Below are 17,975 nucleotides of genomic sequence, written 5' to 3'. Positions count from 1 at the left end.
AGCACTGAATGTTATTCTAAAATTGTTTTCCAAATATTCTTAAACTCCCAGTTTATCCCCCGCTGATGTTCATTGTGAAAAGTATTGCAGGTCTAATAATTATATTTGGCACTTTTGTAATTCACTGTCCAACATGTGTTTGTGCCCTCCTCTGCTGGATTTTTAGAGGATAACTGTATAGCTACCAGCTAAGGGAGTTATATCTTGAACTCAAGTAGTAGAAGCTCATGCTTTTAAGTCTGGATGGCTCGGGTTCAATCCTTGGTGACTAGCTATAATGGAGGTTGCTACACTTATAATCCCTTTAATCAGAGGTTCTGAATATGCTTTGTTGTAGGCAGAGCTAGCCTAGAGTTAAGCAACCAAAAATTTAGAATGGGAAATGTTGAAATGTTGGGAAGCCTTATAATTTTGCCAGTCTGGAACGAACATCCCATCTGAGGGATGGGGGCGGGGAGAGAGGAGAGTGAGACAGGACCAGGAAACTGGGACAAGGAATCCAGAGCGGTAGTGGGGGGCAGTTGAAATCAGATGAGGAGCTGGGGCAGGTTAGACAGCAATAGGATAGACATAGACTGGAGGGGACGGGGAAGAAGGGTCTTTGACTACTAGAGACCACGCCACTCAGGAGCCTGGAATAGACCCAGGATTCCTGAGTTTCACAGTTCCTCTTCTGTCAGCAGATATCTGTGAAACGCAGTGGCAAAAAAAGTGTCTCATCCCCCTATAGAGCTGGTCTATCACATATAGGATGACAACCTACTCCCTCTGCCATCACTTACTCCATTAGCTCAAGTGGCAGAAGTCTGTGCAGTGGATCTAAAGGTTCATCGGCAGGGTTGGAGCCATGCGAGTTTCATGATGATTCCACATGCCAGAATTTCTGGGGCAGTTCAGTTTTGATTTTTACAAAAAAACCTGGGGAAATGCATACAGAAATAGGGTGACCAGATGCCTAAATAGGGGAATCTCAAGCAGGAGTAGAGAGGTTATTTTATCTCTGTATTTGGCACTGGTGCAACCACTGCTGGAATACTGTGTGCAGTTCTGGTGTGCACAGTTTAAGAAGGATATTGATAAACTGTTGAGTGTTCAGACTGATTAAAGGATTATAAAACATGCCTTATAGCGATCGACTCAAGGACCTCAATCTATTTAGCTTAACAAAAAGAAGGAAAGAAGTGACTTGGTTATAGACTGTAAGTATCTACATGGGGAACAAATAGTTAATAATGGGCACTTCAGTCTAGCAGAGAAAGGTAGAGCATGAGCCAAGGGTTGGAAGTTGCAGCTAGACAAATTCAGGCTGGATATCAGGCATACCTTTTCGATGGTGAGAGTAATTAACGATTAACAATATACTAAGGGTTATGGTCTTTTTCTAAAAGCTTTTTTCTTAAAGCTATCCTCTAGGCATTATTTTGGGAAAGTTCTATGTCTGTGCTATACAGGCGGTGAGACCAGGTGGCTGGTGAATAACCAAGAATCTGGTTAATAATTATTCTCTAAATTCAGCTTTTTTCTTTCTCTCTCTCTGAATTATCACTAATTCAACATAGTAGTGTGCAAGTTGACTGGATAATGGTAATAGAATAATCTCTTGTTAAAGCATTGTAAACCCTACTACCTGATTTTTATATTAAACACTTACTATACATAATACAATAAATCCAACAGAAACAAAACCTAGGAAAGTTTGTTTTCTGTGTCTTATTGAAAGTTTTCCAGTAATCTCCTCTTGCTTCAGAATGCCTCGTGTCTCACCCATACTGTTTGCAATAGGATTCAACCTGTGGCTTAGCTGATGACTCTTTACTGCTTCCTGAAGAGCTGGGAGCTCAATATTCATCTCAGATACTATATGCAGAAGCACAACTCTGTATATATGGGAGGAATTATTGACCTTGTGCATATGTAATGGTGTTTGGTGTTTGTAAGACAAGGTATAATAATCACACTTCCCAAATTGCAATGAACTGTGGAAAAGTTCCTGTTTGCTGTGCGAGATGTTACTTATACCTAGATGCACTCCCCTTCCCCACCCCCCAGCCCTACGCATGCTGGCTTGGGAATATCACGGCTGTAGTGTCAGCTTTTAAGAAAGCTTCACAGGCACCACTTCTAGTATTACGGTAAGTTAAAACAAGCTACAGTACATTGGGACATTAATACTCTATTACAGTGTTTGCATTAGCATATTAAAAGCAATAACACTTAACAGACCAGTATATCCAGGACATTACTAGCACACTTTCCCCCACCAATACCTAGTAGTTGCACTGTTATCTCCCATAGCTACTTACATTGCAGCTTTCTTTGTTAAAACTAAATTGGGAAGAAAGACTACTGATTCAGAACTTGTTTAATGGTTACGTTATTGCCAAAGGGGGTGTAGTAAGTGAAGGCCCTGATAAAGGCCCAGTATCAGGCCTGAACTAAAGTAATGGTCAAGACTTAGCTAACATAAAGCAAAGTTAAGCTGTGAGCCAGAGGCAGGCCCTGCTCCCAGAAGCTGGCAAGGAAAGGGCTGATGCTGCAAAAAAAGACATACCTAAAAGGTACTGGACACCAGATATCAGAACATACACTATACTGGAACATTCCACAGATAACATGGAACAGGCCGACCCATCCCAATGACAGGGCCAAAAGGGTAATATGATGGATAGAGTTGTTTTGATCAAACCAACATGTACAAGGTGAGAGGCGGCACCTTACTACGTAGAGGGGTTGTACCTTGCTGCGTAGAGGGGTTGCACCTCAATACGTCAGGAGTGATGTGTAACTTGTTTGTACCTGTCTATAAAAATGTATCCCTGGGGTGGTGTCTTTGTGCAGCCGAGGGGGCAGTGGAAAGTCCCGCCACTGACTGAGCTGAGTCAATTGCCGAGAGGAACTTTCTCGTAGTATGCCCGGTAGACTAAGTAATCTACGGGGAACTGCAATTGTGTCAGGATCGCAATAAACCTGGCCGAGGTGCCTTCGTACCTTACTAGAATCTGTGGTCATTGGGGGTTCTCATCGGGTTTGCGGTGTCAGCTATCTGCAGAGCTGGGGCAGCACACAGAGGGAACACACGCACGCAGCCGAGTGATATCAACATAGAAACAACCAGAGCACCACACCGGTAGCATCTGACAACAGGGGGTAGTGGGGTGTAGGCTTGGAGGGAGGAAGGTTTCTATGATGTAGGCAATATCAGGTGTTTTATCCAAAACCAGAATATGAATGGTGCTGGTCTTCTTGGTCTTCTTATTGATAAAGGGATTGGCCTCAAATACTGGGTTGTAGGACTCTTCCATGGTGTAGTTTTCATCTTGGGTGGTCTGGTCCTAATTATATTAAAACATGTACTTTAGTCTCTGTAATTATCTGTTATAACTCGGTAGCTCTTTATGAAGGCAGGAGTAAAATAAAAGTACCTGCAATAGTTCCACAGTTAACTAAAACTGAAAATTTACATAATTTAAATCAGACGCCTAATCTTAATTTTTGCTTAATAAATAAGTCCATAAGAAAACTCTATTGGGAAACTGCTACAGTGCACTTCTCCTATACAGGTCATAAGGATCCTATCTGTCTCAATACTGGCTGCTCTTTCTTTCTCTGATCTGCAGAGTGACTGATGCTTTTTAGACATCAGTCGTGGGTACAGAAGGGTTACATTGCACCTTCTCTGTTGGCCCCAGCTACTGTTCTCCCTCCTTGTTGCATTGATAGTGGGTGGGTGTGTCTCACCTCTTTTTTTAATCATATATGCTAGGGACAGTCTTGTCCTCTTCTCCTCTCCTGATGTCAGTGTAGATGCAGGCAGTGCAAAATGTACTACAGTCATATAGTATCTCAAATGCACAGCTGCATGTCAATGATCTGAGGTTTGAAGAACAATGTGGAACTAGCTATTCTTCTTCGAGTGATTGCTCCTGTGTATTCCACAGTAGGTGTGCATGCTCGCCACGTGCACCGGTGCCAGAAGTTTTTCCCTTAGCAGTACGCGTAGTGGGGGAGCACTGCTGCGACCCCTGGAGTGGCGCCTCTATAGAGCGCTATAAGGGGAGCTGCACACTCCCCCTACCCTCAGTTCTTTCTTGCCGCCAGTGAAGGTAGTGGGAACTTTGTGCTCCAGTCTTGCTGTAGCCCTTCCAGTAGCCTTGGTAGTACGCATCTTCCCCTTAGTTGGATAACTTCTTTAGTTTGTTGCCCGGTGCCCCAGGCTTCAAGTCGTGTGATTCCTGTTGCAGTTCTATGCCAAGAAGCGACTTGCACACTCAGTGTCTTTGCTGCTTGGACGAGACTCACGTAACCGATCACTGTAAGATCAGTCAGTCGTTCAAGCCTGAAACAAAATGTGAGAGAGATATCCGGTTCCGGGCCCTGCTGATGGAATCTGCGTTGGCCCCGGCACTGGCATGCCCATCGGACTCGGCACCAGGTGCCTCATCCTTGGTGCGGAGTGAGGCGCCCTCCACCAGTGGGCACCGCTCACCTGCTAAGAAGCAAGGGAAGACTCAGCGGCGCCGACAAAAGGACAGGGCTGAGGCCGGACTTGAGTTGGGCAGCCCATGATCCCCCCCGGGACCCAGACATCTGATCCCACCCAGTGGAGTAGTCTGGTCAGATCCACGCATGCCTCTCCCACGCTGAGAATGCCGTCGATGCCGGAGGCTCCACAGGCCGCACATGACATCCTTTCCCTCCCGGTGCCGGATGCGCCACCCGAGATGGGCCCCCGGCCCTGAGGGAAGTGGCCATTGAGAGCACACCAGCCCACCCCAGCAAGAGACAGCCTGCACTCCAAGGACTGTGCGCCCTGTTCGCCGAGGTCCTCACATAGCTTGCATCAGTCCTCCACTCCGATCAGACTGGCTGATTTGCCTGGGCAGGAGCCTCGAAGGTTCTCCACTCCCCATCGGGAGCACAGGCACCGAGACAAGCGGCGTCGATGCTCCTCTTTGGATAGGAGCTAGAGGAGAAGATTCCGATGCCATCGTTATGGACGCTCGGGCTCGAGTGCCCGCTCCGCTAGACACCATAGACAGAGCTCTCCTCGGGCTTTACCGGCACCGAAACCTTGAAGCTATAATCGCCAGGACGACTATGAGAGCAGCACCTCGGTGGACTGCCGCTCCTAATCGTCGTCAAGGTCCAGATCTCGAGGTCGGCACCGGCACAACCGTACATGCTCCAGTCGCTCCTACGGCACCGTGCGGTCAACGGTGACCTCTGCCTTAGCACCCAGACACCCGTCCCCGATCCGCTCCAGGCTCCAAGAGCAGCCTGCACTGCTCGGCACCCAAGCCAGTCAGTGGCAAGGGGTGCCGTGGCAGGGCCAATGGTGTCAATGGGCACCGTGGCCGCAATTGCCTGCCCAGGCGAGACCCCGCTCGGTAGCTGGGGCGTCCCAGACCATTCGGTGTCCCCCCCTCGACAGAGTCAGAAGTTGATGGGCACTGAAACGGCGGCACCGGGCCCAGACTCGGTCTTGGGAGTCGAACCAGCGGCACCACCCGATGCCCTGGTAGCCGGAGAGGCCCCCTTGCCAGCACCGGAGGAGAGCATAGTGGCACCTCCGTCCGTTGTACAAGAGGTCTTTAAAGCTCACCAGGAGCTCCTCAAAAGGGTAGCCTCGAAGATGGAGGAGCTGTTGGACACCCTTTTCAATGTTCTGTCCTCCTTGGCACCGGGCCATGTGGCCTTACCCCTTCATCAAGGTGTGGCCAACATATCGACTGCCCTGTGGCAGACCCCAGCTTCCTTGGTGCCCATTTCCAAGAAAGCAGAAAAAAAGTACTTTGTTCCGGCTAAGGGACATGAGTACCTGTACTCCCACCCAGCACCTAACTCCCTGGTGGTGGAGTCAGTCAACCATCGGGAACACCATGGCCAGCCTGCACCCACCCCCAAGGACAAAGACACCAAGAGACTTGATTCTTTTGGCATTAAAGTTTATTCTTCTGTGAGCTTTCAACTTCGGGTAGTGCTAAAATTTGCCATATTATGATGGCCTCTTCATATAGTGGTAGAAAGACATACAATATTTGTGGTGTGTTAGGGCACTGGCTCTCAACCAGGAGTGCACATACCACTGGGGGTACACCGAGGTCTTCATTAAATCATCTAGATTAGGGTTACCATATTTTAAGTGTCCAAAAAGAGGACACTCCACGGGCCCCGGCCCCGCCCCAACTCCTCCCCTTCTCCACCCCTTGCCCCAGCCCCACTCCAACTCTGCCTCTTCCGCTGAATGCTTTGCCCCCCGCCCCTCCCCATCCCCTGCTTCCCGCAAACATTTGATTCGCGGGAAGCCTGAAGCAGCAGGCAAGCTGGGGTGGGGGGGCGCGGCCCAATCCGGCCCCCCTGGCGTCCGACCGGCCCAGAGACTCTGGCCCCAGCGTCTTCTGCCCGTCTTGGCTTGGGCACTTGGGCGCTGGGCGCCGGTCCCCGGCCAAGCACCATCGGCCCGAGCACCACTGTCCCCAGCCGAGCACCCCCGGCCAGGCCCCGGCTCCCGGCTGATCACCCCCGGCTCCGCACTGCCGACCCCCGGCTCTGTACCGCCAGCCCCTGCCCGGCCCCCGGCCCCGCACCGGTGGCCCTGGCCCGGCCCCGCACTGCCGGCCCCAGCCCCCGGCCGAGCACCACCGGCCCGGGCCCCGGCCCCGCACCACCGCCCCCGGCCGAGCACCGCCTAGCCCCGCACCGCTGGCCCCGGCCGTGCACCCCTGGCCCGGCCCCGGCTCCCGGCCGAGCACCCCTGGGTCCGGACCACCGGCCCTGGCCCCTGGCCGAGCACCCCCGGCTCTGCACCACCGGCCCCGGTCCCCGGCTGAGCACCCCCGGCCCCGCACCACCAGCCGCAGCCCCCGGCCGTGCACCGCCCGGCCCCGCACCACCGGTCCCGGCCCCCGGCCGAGCACCGCTGGCCCCGGGTCCCGGCCCCGCACCACCGGCTCCGGCCCCGCACCACTGGCTCCAGCTCCGGCTCCGGCTCCGGCTCTGGCCCCGCACCGGCGGCTCCGGCCGAGCTCTGATGGCCCCAGGGGCTCTGGCCCCGGCCGAGCACTGCCGATCCCTCCCTCTCTATTTTCCCGGACATGTCTGGCTTTTGGGGATTTCCTCCCCAACGGGGATTTGAGGCCCAAAAAGCTGGACATGTCCGGGAAAATCCAGACATATGGTAACCCTAATCTAGATATTTGCCTAGTTTTAAAACAGGCTACAGAAAGCAGTAGCAAAGTCAGTACAAACTAAAATTTCATACAGATAGTGACTTGCTTATACTTATTTATATGCTATACACTGAAAAATAAGTACAATATTTATATTCCAATTGATTTACTTTAGAATTATATGGTAAAATGAGAAAGTAAGCAATTTTTCAATAATAGTGTGCTGTGACACTTTTGTATATTTATGTCTCATTTTGTAAGCAAGTAGTCTTTAAGTGAGGCAAAACTTGGGGGTATGCAAGACAAATCAGACTCCTGAAAGGGATACAGTAGTCTGGAAAGGTTGAGTGCCACTGTTCTGGGTGATAGAGTTCATTTCTTTACTGAGTGTGGCATGTCTGGTCGTGGCAAGGCATAGTTCAGTTAAATGATATTGCACGTATATTTTGATGTGTAGTTGAGGGACACTTCCTTTATTTCTGACACAATCTATAAAAAGTATAATGATTAAAGTTAAAAATGAACTTCAGTTTCCTCTTCGGGTATGTGTCTGTATGAATCCCACTGTAGGTGCATATGTGCCTTATGAGTGAGGTTTGTTTTTTTTGAACAGCATTGTCTGGGGGTGCACATGCACCATATATCTCCTTAGGCTCCCGCGTGAGGGCATAACGGGTAGAGTGGGTGAAATTTATTTCTCCCCTTGCAGTTCCCTCTTATCAACCATGATAGTGAGACAAAACCTGGCGAATGTCTGACCCACTGCTTTCTCTGATCTTCAAAGGCCTATTCTCAACTAGTTTGCTGGGGGAAAAAATCTCTTTTCACCCTCCTTATCCCTTTAATTTCTTTAATTTGGATGTTCAAAAAACAATACAACCCCCCCCCACCCTACCCCCCGATAGAGGCGGGACAAGATGCTTCACGACAAACAGACTCTAAACCTTCAGGGTTTGAAACCTGCCTGACCTGCGAGAGACTCATCCCCCCTGGTCATTGGGCAGAGCTGATGCCTGTTCTCTCTGGGGGAGGGTTAGATCCGTAACAAATGTTCAATTTCTAAATCCTCTTCAGGGATTCACAAATTGAGGGCCATGCAGCTGAAACTGTACCTGCTTAAGCAATGTATGTGCATCATCTCAGACCTGGCCTGCCCCAGGCCCCCTGAATCCTCTGGGCGGCCCTGGAATGTCTCACTATGAAACACTGGAAAGCTGTAAAAATGTTGGAGGCTACTATATACTGGCATTGAGCTATGTGCAGACCTCTCATGGACATCACTGGTTTTGTGCAAAAATTTAGGATAGAATGTCAAAGACTTTTTTTTTTAAGAGAGAAATACTTTAGTGCACTCTTTTACACACAAAGTGTACTCATTTCCCTGAGACCCAGAAGTGTGACAGATACTGTGGATCAGATACAGCAGGGGTCGGCAACCTTTCAGAAGTGGTGTGCCGAGTCTTCATTTATTCACTCTAATTTAAGGTTTCGCATGCCAGCAATACATGTTCACATTTTTAGAAGGTCTCTTTCTATAAGTCTATAATGTATAACTAAACTATTGCTGTATGTAAAGTAAATAAGGTTTTTAAAATGTTTAAGAAGCTTCATTTAAAATTAATTAAAAATGCAGATCCACCCCCCGCCCCGGACCGGTGGCCAGGACCAAGGCAGTGTTAGTGCCTCTGAAAATCGGCTTGTGTGCCGCCTTCGGCACGGGTGCCATAGGTTGCCTACACTACCCCTGAGATACAGTATCTAAACTGTGCTTAGTGCAGTTTGTGAAGGAAAGAGGGGTAAAGGTGCTTTAAGGTTTGAGTTATGTCTCCTGCGTCTCACTGCTGACTAGCTGCAGACCTAGTGCTCAGAATTAAGGAATGTTCTCAGGGCTAGCTACATAACTCTATACTAGTTTTCAATGGTCTGCTAAATGCTTGAGACATGCCACCTTTTCACTTAGCTATATCCTGAATAGCAGGGTCGCCCAGAGGATTCAGGGGACCTGGGGCAAAGCAATTTAGGGGGCCCCTTCCATAAATTAAAGTTGCAATACTACAGTAATATGTATTTGGAAATGTAAAAAATAACCAGTGAAATACATTCAAAAATTAATTTGTAATAATTTGAAAAAACACTAAATACATTATTTAAAAACATCACATGCTTTAATGGTATGTATACATTTGCAATTACATAATGGGCTGTTGCTGGGTGATGGTGATGGTTGGGATGGGGTTGGGGAGGTGCCCGGCCCCTCCCTTAAAATGCTTCTTACCCCCGCTCCCAGAGCCTCAGTGCACCACATCCAGGACGCCGGGGGATGGGATGGGGGAGGACGGAGGCGGGGGGAGCCTCCGACATACTTGGGGTCTGTGGGGCCCCCGGGGCCAGGGGCAAATTGCCCCCCCCCGGGCGGCCCTGGTGAATAGTGGTGACTGGGAATGGGGCGGGGGGCGGGGAGTGTAGCAGATACCAATTTGAGGTGAGTATTCTCTTGGCCAGATTCTACTGGGTTTATGGTGCTTTGTGCTATGGACTCGAGCAAAGTGGCTGGTGAATAACCAAGAATCTGGTTAATAATTATTCTCTAAATTCAGCTTTTTTCTTTCTCTCTCTCTGAATTATCACTAATTCAAAACAGTAGTGTGCAAGTTGACTGGATAATGGTAATAGCATAATCTCTTGTTATAACATTGTAAACCCTACTACCTGATTTTTAGATTAAACACTTACTATACATAATACAATCAATCCCTGACGTTAGAACCTGGTTATGCTGCTGCTGTAGAGGACTCGTCACCCAGCAGCTGCGGGCCACCATGTGGGCTCGGCCGGGCTGCTGGCCACGGGGCCAATGGGTGTGGGTGGTAGGGTGACCAGATGTCCCGATTTTATAGGGAAAGTCGCGATTTTGGGATCTTTTTCTTATATAGGCTCCTATTACACCCCACCCCCATCCCGATTTTTCACACTTGCTGTCTGGTCACCCTAGTGGGTGGAATCTCGGGAGTCACGTCCCAGGGACCTGCCCCACTCCCCAGCTCTGCTCCAGCTCTGAGCTGTCTCTACTGCCTGGGACCTGTGGGGCCCCACCTGCCTCCTCAGGGAAAGAATCACCTGGGACTGGTGCAGAGCCTGGGCCAGTCTCAGCCAGTCACAGGGGAAGGGGTGGGGTGGAGGCTGAGTTGGGTCCTGCCAGGCATGTGGGTCCTGAGGGAGCCTGGCCCGAGTAGGCCCTGCTCCTTCTCCAGCCTGGCTGATTGCACCCCCAAGGGGCCGGAGTTATCCTGCCCCAGGACCAGCTCTGGCTGAGCTGCCGACTCAGCCTGGCAGACACAGTCACCTCCCATCAGGGCCGGCTATTGTGGCTGGGGGTTAGGGTTGGGAGAGTAGGTCTCTAGTGGGTCTGGGCAGGGGTGCTGTGCAGTGGGGGTTGGGGAGATCTGTGTGTGTTGGGGAGCTGTGCAGTGGGGGAGATGTGCATGTGTCGGGGTGCTGGGAAGTGTGGGGGGTCTGTGCGGAGCACTGTGCAGTTATGGCAGTGGGGCGGTGGGGGACACTGGGCAGTGAGGGAATCTGTGGGGGGGGCTCTGGGCGGGGAGGTGCAGGGCACTGTGAAGTTGTGGGAGGGCTGTGGGGGGTCTCCAGCTAGGGGATTCTGGGCCGTGAGAGGATCTGTGAGGGAGTTCTGAGTGGGTGGGGGAGTGGGCAGTGGGAGGGCACTGGGCATGCGTTTTGTGGGGGTCTCTGGGTGGTGTGGCACTGGGCGTAGGGAGTCAGAGGGGTGCTGGGCGGGGGGGGTTAACATGCTGCAGCATGGGACTGCCCCGAAGGAGAAGAAGCATGATGGGAGCGCAGGGCCAGGCTGGCCAGTGTGTGTCTGGCAGCTCCCTGTTTGTAAACAGTGCCCTTGTACTGCGCTGGGTGGAACGGGGCTGTCCCTGCCATGCCATGACCCATCTCATCTCCTATTGCCCTCGGCCAGCCCGTCGCTCTGAGGACTCTGCCCCCCTGCCCCACGTCCCCATTTCCCCCATGGGGGATCACAAATATGTTTAGCACCAGGCCCACAAAAGGTTAATCCAGCCCTTTTTGGGGTGCAGGCTCTGGGATGGAGTTGGGGTGCAGGAGAGTTGCAGGCTATGGGGAGTTTGAGTGAGGGGTGTAGGCTCTGACCTGGGGCAGGGGATTGGGGTACAGGAGGGGTTGCGGATGGGCTCTGGGAGGGAGTTAGCAACTCAGCACGTTATATAAGAGAAATGAGCTGCAGTGAGTGATTTCATATAGACATAGAAACTGATAAAAGACATTTTTACATATTCAAAATGTGAGAGGCAGAGTTTGAGGGGGGGAGGGGGTGTCTGTACAATATTTCACCGCATTCAGTCTCTTGGCTGGAGCAGTAATGTAGCCCTGCGTAGGCCTGCCCAGAGGATTCAGCATCCAGGAGTGGCCTCGGACAGCGTTGGAGCCACTGCGCTGCAGCGCGCCAGGACCGCTCCTGGATGCGGCGTGCTGAGACACAGGGGTTTGGGGGAAGATGGAGGCGGGGGCAGCCTCCGACATACTTGTGGGGGCACCTGTGGAAAATTGCCCCACTTGCCCCCGGGCAGCCCTGGCCCTGGCTCTGCAACACTTGTATAGGATAGAGAGGAGCTGCGGTGATTAAGCTTTGACAGGCTAGGAATTGGAGGCCTGTGCCTTTAAAACCCCTGTCCCAGGAACCCGCCCTCTGCTCCGGGGCTGACATGCAGCGTCCTGTGAGCAGAAAGAAAACCTCCTCTGCACCCCCGACACCCCTAGATTAGCGAGCACAGTGGGTGGCTCATCCCACAGGGTCACTGATCCCCCCTTCCCCCTCCCTAAACAGGGGTTTTGTACCCGCACGGGGTCTGGCAGCATCTCCCCCCGGGATTAACCCCGGCTCCCACACCCCACCCCTGACTTTTCCCCTTCAACCCCTCTTCTGCCGCTCGCTACAGTAGCTTGAGCCCCCCGGCCAGTAAATTTCTGCCCCCTGCTCAGACCCTGACAGCCCCACCCCCGCTGCGATTTGCCCCCTTAATCCTTTTAACTCCTCCAAAGAGGAGGCAGCAAATCGTAAGCAGAAGTAAGGGCAGAGAGAGGGCAGTGGCTACAGCGAAGGGTACTGGGCATGCTCAGTTCGGTGCGCATGCTCAGTACACCCAAGTAGGGAATTGGGAGCGAGTGCTGTTTGAGTAGGTTCACCGGCAGGGGGCTGAGGCAGAGGCAGCAGCGGCTGTTGTAGATCAGGAGGGGGGAGGGGGGAAGAAGGTACATGTGCTTTGTAGCTTTCCCCTCCCCTCCCCCCAGCACTCACCTGGAGGAGACACCGAGGGGGCTTCCGGTCCGGTGGGAGACAGGAATCTCTGCAGTGGACCTCACTCACCTTAGCAGCTGCTGGGTCTTTGGTGGTGAGTGTTTGACCCCGTGATTTCCCCATAGGTTTGTAATATTGGGTTGGTTTTGTGGTTTTCGGTGGTGTTGCTGTTTGAGGGTGAGTTTGTGCCTGCCTGCGTCTGTTGATGTTTCAAAACTAAACTCGGGATCATGTAACCCAGGAAGAAAGCCCCGAGCCGGTACTTAGTGCTGTGAATTCCAGGTGAGAGAGAGAGAGGGAGGTTTGGAGGAGGAAATCAAATACATCAAGAGGGGAGAATGTGAAAGGTCTGCAACACGGCAGGCTGAGACTTTTATCTCTCCCTTCTCCCCCGTGAGAGAGGGGAAACTGAGGCAATGAGTGATCTGATTCCCCTCCCCAAATTATTTTGCAAAGGAGGGGGACGGGAGCTCCTATCCAAACCAGTTCCCTTTCCATCAACTCTGCTTCCCCTGCTGCAAGACCACTGAAGGGGCTGAATATTTCCATTAAACTCTGGCTCCTTCATTTGGCCTGCAACAATAAAATAGACCGGCTTTGGGGGGGAGGAATATCCCCCCCCCAAAGCTGTGTGGACATTAAGGTTTTTTTTTTTTGGCGGGGGAGTGATAATATTCCGGATTGATCAAACACCCAGCTCAGCCTTCTAGCCATTCAGCAGCTCTAGGGCAGGGAAGGAAGGTGCTCTTGGTGCAGAGTGGTCACAAAACAGGGGTGAATTTAGCGGGGGGGGGGGGTCCGGTTGAAATCCCGCCCGATGCAGCCACACAGAATCGCTGGCGGCGCTGGGAGAGGCTAGGAGTGGAAGCAGGTGGCCTGGGGGTGGGGGGACATTTGCCCTCAGTCCTGGGCTCTGGGATGGACTAGACTGGGTGGGTGGTGGGTTCAGTCTAGTCTTCCAGCCTGTTGCTCTCGCTGGGGTGTGTGGTTTTCATCTGGCTCCACCGAAAAGATCAAACAAGCCCAGTAGAAAAGGGGGTTGAGAGGCGGGAAGGAGTTTGTAAGGGGTTAAAGTGACCCATCAATGAAAGAGTAAAACCAGAGTTTGACTGGGTTTCCCCCTAGCCACCACTCCTGCAAACACTGGGCAAGGGGCAGCCCCAACCCCCACCGAGGCTATGGTGAGGGGCAGCAGGGGAGGAAGGAAGCCACATGTGATGGCAGTCCCCTCCCCCCCCAGCACCCACCACCCCCTCTCCGGCCCCCAAACTCTGTCCCAGAGCCTGCACCCACCCCTCCGCACTCCCTCCCAGAGCCTGCACCCCTCCACCCATCCTGCACCCCACACCATGCCCCAGTCCGGAGCCTGCACCCAAACTCTGTCCCACTCAGCCCTGGGCAAAGCTCTCCTTGGCTGGCTCCCAGCCCCTCTCCAAGGGTTGCAGCTGTCTGGAAGTGCCTGCCTTCCACACCTTCCTCATTCATTCAACAGGTCAATTGATTACAAAGTGGGTGGAAGAACTTGTTCTACTTCTAGCAAAAAGACATTTTTCTTTTACCTTAATTATACTACCTTAGGGGCCAGCTATAACATTACCAAGGTTCAATATAAAGTCATATAAAAGTTATACAAAAATGCATAATGCAGAGATTTATCTTCAACTGCACTGATTGACTGCTGTGTGCAGTAACATAGTGACCGCTGGGTCTTTGAATGAGGCTTTATACTTGGGGCGGGGTGAGCGGGGAGCGGGTGGGCAAGCGGTGTGTGGGCAAAGAGGCAAGCAGTGAGCCAGCAGGGGTTCTAGGGGCGGGCATGGGGGTTTCTGGCAGGGGAGGGAGAAGGTGAAAGGAGGCAAGTGGTGGGTGGGGCACTGACTAGGAGGGGCACAGTAAGCCAGCGGGGGGCTAGGGGGTGAAGAGGGGTGTGATGGTGGGGCCGAGCGGGGAGGGGTCGGGTCCTATTTTACTGCTGTGATCTGGTTATCCTTTGTCACCCCCCTCCCCAAACCTTCCTTTTCGGCCCACAGCTGTTTCGGCGGGGTGGTGCTGGGGAGGCAGGATTTGTTTCCGTGGGCCGGGAGGCGCTGGGGGTGGGAGGAGGGCACAATTTTATATTAATAAGGAAATATTTTATAATTTTTAATAAAATAAACATTATTGAAGAAAATCAGTTGTACAACTATCAAAACATGAATTATTTTCCTAATATGAAAGTGAAAATCAGCTAATTAATATATAATTTTGTTGTTCTGTATATAGTCATGAAAAGTAAATAATACATGGAAGAAATGAAAGGGTTCTTTTTAAGTGGCTTTTTTTTAGTCATCCCTCCTGGGGCCCCGTCAAAACTGTTCGAATTGGGCCCCGCACTTCCTAAACCGGCCCTGGGCCCGGGAAAACTGCCGCCAGCTCCCGGTGTGTGCGGGGCGGGGGGAGCCCAGCCGGGCCGTGCTGGGGCTGGGACAGAGGCATGTGGGGGGACAGAGGTGGGTGGGAGCCGGGGTGCGGGGGGTAAAACACCCCCAGATGGGGTGAGCCAGCTGCAGTGGTTGCAAAAATAAGGGGGGTGGGGTAGAGGGGCTTTTCCTGCCCCCCTTCCCAGGATCTCAGCTCCCATTTCCCAGAGCCGTGTCCTTAAAGGCCCAGTGCATGGACAGGGCCCCTCTCCTGTATAAGATGCTACTGAGCTGATAAACGAGACTTGGTCCAGGGAAATATTTACAGCCCCCCATGAAAAAATATCATTGTCACAGGTACTTACTTTTAGTGTTTAAAAGAATCCAGTTCACAGTTTCTATGTTTGTGTAAAGCCGCCCAGCGCTTCATAAATGTGTCTTAGCCAGGGTGCCTGATCCCCTGCGTTTCACTCCTCTTGGAATCCAGTCTGTGCAGTTTCACGCCTTTAAATTAAAGTTCCTTTTAAAAATATTATTTCTATTACTCAGAGCTCTTCATCCTAAACTTCATTAACATTGTGCAGAGGGACATCATTGTGCCATGGAATTCATATTCTTAATAGCAAATAATCATGGGAAATATTAACAGTTGCTCGTAGCTTGACAATCACATCTCAGGGTGACACTGTAACAGTTCCTGTTTCTATTGCACTATTGCAATTTGAGTTCAGTGCTGACTGATTTAAATACATAAATAAATTTTGTTTTTCTTTTATTACCTTGTTGTATCTGAGCCTTTGGGGCGTACTAGCTTCATGCTTTTACAGCTTCCCTTTCCAAAGGATCCATATATCTAGAATGGCTGTACAATCCCGTAACATTCAATGCCATTGTGCACTTAACTGTACCTTAACGAATCATTTTACTAAAATTTTACTAACCAATCCTAACATTGTAACAAAATTCTCCATCGAATCATACCCCACTCCCTTAATTAATTTACACCTACCAAAATCAATTATGTAACAGACAGAAACAATCAAAGAACCAGACAGAGATCATACAGACAAACAATAGGGAAGTGGGGACAATAGAGACAAAACAATAAAGAAATGAGGATTTCCCAAGCACAACTATTGATAAGTGGTTTGGAATGCTACCAAACTAAGTTTTCTTTAACCGTTTTAAGATCTGTTTTTTTATCTGGTGATAGTGCGGGCTATTAGGACAGGGTCTCCTTTTTAACAGCCTGATACTACATTGATTTAAATGCAATTTAGATGGAATGTGGTGATGTGACTTCCTGCTTCTTAGCTCATGGCTCCTGCTCTCGTAATATAGCTGCAGACAAAGGCCGTAGGCCTCACAATATGGGTACAGGAAAAGGCCTTATCCTTACAGAATCAATCAGTGGAATCCCTCATTCACGGCATCAGGAAGGGAATTGCACTCGATGCAGTAACTGGTCACAGGTATGGTAAGAGATACAAGCAATGGTAGCCCCTCTGCCCCATGGGGTAGGAGAGCATGAGGCGCTGAACATTTTTCCTGGAACTGGTTAAACGAGCGTAGGGGTGAGCAGGGGACTAACCCCTCAGGGATCAGAAGCTACAAGGCAAATATCCACAGGCACCCAGGCTGCCCAGGGCCCTGGTCTGATTTACGTGCAGGATTCAAATCTCAGCCACGCTGGTGACAGACAAGAGTCACTGCTGGGTATGGCAGGGGAGGTGAGTGCGGATGGGCCAATGTGCTCAGTCTCTGCCTGCGGTTACCAGCTTTGCCCGTTACTTTGGTGTACACTCGTTTATTAGGGTTACTCTTCGGGGGGGGGGGAATTCTGTAATTCTATCAATGTACTGCTTGTGTCACCTGTGTTCTCATAGAGTGCTCTACTTCTCCCTGCTGCAAGTCGGCTCCCAGTGGAGCTATCCTGCGGGACCTACGTTCCCCAGGGCTGGGTTCTTCCAGCCCCAGAATCAGATGTGCGCACGCACCCACACAAAGGACTGGATTAATCAGCAAAAAGAAGAACAGGAGTACTTGTGGCACCTTAGAGACTAACAAATTTATTAGAGCATAAGCTTTCGTGGACTACAGCCCACTTCTTCGGATGCATAAGTGGGCTGTAGTATAAATTTGTTAGTCTCTAAGGTGCCACAAGTACTCCTGTTCTTCTTTTTGCGGATACAGACTAACACGGCTGTTACTCTGAAACCTGGATTAATCAGCACTCCCAAGCTGACCCCTTATATATCCCTGGACTCAGCAGGCTGTGTTGAGCAGCACCTCCAAGCTCCCACCCTCATATGCCCCAGGTTCAGCACGTCCCTGTCTCCACTTTCACGTTACAGTCGTTCTGGTAGTAACCCACTTGATGAGCAAACCCCACAGGATTTTTGGGTGCTGCGGGGATCTTTAGTTTATGTACGAGAAGGAGCATTGCTGCAGCACAACTGGGGTAGCCACAAACACCCACGGGCAGTGAGGGGGGGTGGGGAGAGGGAGAGCGAAGCAACCAGCTTAACCATGAAAGTTATTTATTGACAGGTAATAACCGTAGGGGAGCCAAACAAAACAGTTATAATATTAAATCTAACTTAATTTTGATTATAAAAGTCAGGTTTAGAAAACTATAACTGATCATACAAGTCAGGGTCAGAAGGCTATACTGAGAGAGAGACAGAGCTGGGTTCTCACCACTGCATGATGCTTGAATCGATAGGGGTTCCCAGGTGATGGTGGTAGCTGAGGGTCTGGAGTGCTGGAGACAGGCAGAGCCCTCAGCATGATCAGTCAGGAGAAGATGAAGTCCCAATGGAACTGATGCAGATTTTGGATCCAGGCATCAGAGCACTTACTTGAGCGTGGGTAGGGGGTTTTGTGGGGAAACAACAATGGTGCAAGGGAGATCACTAGATTTGTTTTTGTGTAAACTGATGACTCAAGGGCATATACCAAAGTTGTTTTGTTCAAGCTAGACAATAGGAACTGATCATTCCTGGTTATGGGTGGTGTTCCTTCCAGGGAGCTCACAATGCAATTAGGCAGCATCAATATTTTGGA

The 17,975-nt window shown here is 50.8% G+C and overlaps 1 protein-coding gene across 3 annotated transcripts in view; it reads left to right on the top strand.

Annotated features, from left to right (window-relative positions):
* The window catches only part of LOC128847462 (zinc finger protein 345-like), a 430,467-nt gene that overhangs the window by 405,828 nt on the left and 6,664 nt on the right, over nucleotides 1–17,975 (top strand). For 2 of the 3 annotated variants that reach the window (XM_054046896.1, XM_054046894.1), the window contains exon 1: nucleotides 12,325–12,604. The exons of the other annotated variant lie outside the window; for it this stretch is intronic. The gene's annotated coding sequence lies outside the window, so the exon portion shown is untranslated. Of the gene's footprint in view, nucleotides 1–12,324; nucleotides 12,605–17,975 lie in introns of those variants that run through there. 3 annotated transcript variants of the gene reach the window in all.

This window comes from Malaclemys terrapin, chromosome 13, assembly GCF_027887155.1.
Source record: "Malaclemys terrapin pileata isolate rMalTer1 chromosome 13, rMalTer1.hap1, whole genome shotgun sequence".
Lineage (NCBI taxonomy): Eukaryota > Metazoa > Chordata > Testudines > Emydidae > Malaclemys > Malaclemys terrapin.
Note: the sequence above shows the minus strand (reverse complement) of the source record. Positions and strands in the feature narration are given on the sequence as shown.